Below are 3,506 nucleotides of genomic sequence, written 5' to 3' on the forward strand. Positions count from 1 at the left end.
AATATTTTTTATCCCTATTTTACTTTCACCATTCATGTTTAATTTCCTTTATGTTCACTTTCATTATTTTTCCAGTTTTGCATTACAAAAATATGAAAAATGTTTTCATGTGTAAATAACTTTGCCATGCATACTTCATTTTAGCGTAATTTTAAGTTGGACAAATTATAGAATAAAATGTATGCTAATTACATTTCCATTAGAACAGTCAGTATGTAATTACGATAAATGATAATTTAGTGGCTACAGTCTGCTAGATTAATCCTATTTATATCCATTCTGATGAGGAAGCACATTTTATGTGCATTTTAGAGTCCAGCTATCAACATGCTTTTTAAAGGTTTGCCCCTCATATGTTCCATATGTAGTGTAAACTATAGGGCTAATTATATGGTTTCCATGTGCATGGTTGTTTCCTGGCATGAGGAAGAAGCAGCCAACATTTCCACAAGGTCACCAATGGCAGCCACCATATTTCTCTTCTGGCAGGTTTACTTTAAGGAAATCCTGAAGATTGAGTCCAGTTAGTCCTGGATTTGAGACACCCTGGCTGGGAAAATAAAATGAAATCTTTGGTTGCTGAGATTCACACAACCTTGCTTTCCACCATTCTTGTAAACTGAATCCATATTCCTTCAGACAGGGAAAACAGTAATACAGACTTACTGATGTCAAGGAGCAAGTCCAGGATTACTGTGAAGGTTCATTTAAAACAGTAGTTCTCAACCTGTGTAACCTCAGGACCCACATTTGTCCTTGGCCAGAAAGTCGTGACCCAAGTTGCACTGCAATGAAATACACGGCATTGTTGTACAGATCTTGCAAGAGCGGGAGTGGATCCTCTAGCCTGGGGTCCAGCGTGGGCTGCTGTGCTGTGATGGAGCTCCATCCATATGTGCATTGCTTGCACAGATCCCTTGCATGCCCTGTAGAGAGAGGTGGCAGGAGCCAGAATATGATATCACTCCGGTCCAGGCACCTCTGCAAAGCACGCAAGGGAACTGGAAGCAATGGACATATGGGTGAAGCTCCCTCGCAGCCATGGCCACCGCCCACCTCATGCTGACACTCGGCACTGGACAGCATATTTTGAATGGCTGCGTGGCCTGAGAACTGACAGTGCTGAGCTGGGGAGCCTCATCTAGAAAAGTAGAAGGCATGTGGTCACCCACTGAACAAGGGAATAGCAAAAAGCCCATTCCGTGTGCACCTTACTGTAAAGCTGGTGACGAATTGATGAGTGCGTTTGTCATCTGTTTTGCTCCACTGAACAAGGGGTCGTGACCCACTTTTGGTTCACGACCCACCAGTTGAGAACCAAGGATTTAAAACCAAACCTGTATATCTAATAAATATATTTTAATATGTTGGATGCATTTGTTACAATAGTCTGGTATGAGGGGTTCTTTTGACCTGAGGATATTATGTTCTGATGTGGAACCATTTGTATAGAAAATGCCCGATACACCGTTGTCAGATTTATACATGACTTGTTATACCCAATAAAGAATTGGAATATGTGCTCTGTCTACTCAGTAATGGGATAATAGCTTTTATGTAGGTGGTGTGGAAATGCTCAGCACTGTTTTTACATACTGTGTCTTAAATTAAATGTGTATTATTTTCTCATACATGTCTTTTTTTTTTGTATAAGAAATTGTGTTGTTTCTACCTGTCTGTCATGCCTGCGTATATTTAGTATGCATACATATTTTGTAGATATTTTTGTGTTGCATGTTATATAAAAAATTATATATTTTAGTAGAATCTTGCAAGAATCTTTATTTAGAGGTGGCCAAGGCCTACAATATGTTTGCCTTCCATTTTGCAGCTTACCCTGATAAAACACAATAACCAACTCATAGTGAAGTCACCCATTTTTGTGAGTGGAATTGGCACTCCTAATACAGTTGCTTGTTTAGAAGACTTAAATCGCAAGCAACTCCGAGATGTCACTAGTCCATAGTGGCCGTAGGCCCAATGTTTAAGCCTCCAAATGCTGACTTTACTACATGCTGGAATAGATGAACTCTTAACACAAGTCTTTGTTGCACCATCATTCTCAAACTATATGAATGGATAAACCTTGAACATCTGATTTCTGCCTCATTGGCTATTCTGGGCTATAGAAATGTAAGGGGATGACATTCCATTTACCTCAGCATGTAGTACCTGAGGTTGGATCCAAAGAACATTGATCATGACCAATAAAATTCTGTTTACCTGAAATGCCTCAGATTGATTACTTCATATACTCCTCTTGCTGATAATCATAATATAGAAATTGTGCTTTTTTTGTAAAATTATTACCATGTAACTCCTGTTCTCTAGCTTCTATCACCTCCTCCAGGACTTCTCCACAGCCTCTCGCATCCTCAATCTCTGTCTATCTCATCTATCTGCCTTAAGGTAATCCCTAAAAACATGTCTCTTCAGAGAAGCCTATCTTTCCTGAAACATTTTGTGTCGCTTGCCCATCCCTTTTAGATTACAAGCTCTCACAAGCTGGGTTCTCCTAACCTTGTCTTGTATTTTAACTGTAGTGTCTCCCTTTTGTAAATTGCTGCACAAACTGTTGGTACTGCATAAAACCTGTATAATCATAATTCTGCACAGTTACATTTTTAATATACTCCTTGGTGCCTGATCCAAGGAGATATCACCCATAAATGATGCCAGTGAATTGTGACCACGCATGTGCAGTACAAGCTCCATTCAGTGCAATGGAGAGAGTTCATACTCTGAATATAAACTCTCCATAGAATTGGAGACTGTAGAGCGCATTCATGGTTTCAGATCAGAAGTCCTTAACAAGCAGATCTGCAGCTTCGTGGGTGATATCTCACTGGATCGGGGCAGCTGTGTATAATGCTTGCAGGGGCAGTACAGTGTAACTGTAAGTGCACCAAAGGTGCAATAACACTTTGGGCTTTATTCACACCACAATGCTGCAACTCGCAGGTCATGTTTTGATCAGAGTTGCAGTTGTATTAAACAGCCCATTTAATAAATGAGGCAGACTGTATTTTCTCGCAACACACGTACTGCAATGCGTTACAGCTCAGATGTGTTTTTTTATGGTGCATTGTGATGCCATTCACAATGAATAAATGGCACCATAGTAAGTGTTAACGGGTGCTTCGGTGCTGCTGTATTACTGAATGGCAATAGTGTACAGTGGCCTTTAAAACTGCTCCAGGAATATATAAAATACACAATTTAATGTGCTCTCTTCTCTCGTTACAAGTACTTGCACTGCTTGCAATAAAAAAAATGTATTTGATATCGGCCTACAGCAGAGCTCAGAATGGTAAAATGGGCATTTGCTAAGAGTGCAGCATTTCTAATGGCCCCCAGAAGCTTCCTCTCTGCCCCCAATATCCGCTGCAAACCGTTTCACCATTACAGTATGCCCTCTGCTCTACAAGCCGCAGTTTCGACTCTGTAAGACAACAGCATACACCACAGTGGCAGCCCACCTTCCATTTTCTGCTGGAGGTTTGTGT

The sequence above is a fragment of the Nanorana parkeri genome, unplaced genomic scaffold, assembly GCF_000935625.1.
Source record: "Nanorana parkeri isolate BGI_ZX_2015 unplaced genomic scaffold, ASM93562v1 scaffold973, whole genome shotgun sequence".
Lineage (NCBI taxonomy): Eukaryota > Metazoa > Chordata > Amphibia > Anura > Dicroglossidae > Nanorana > Nanorana parkeri.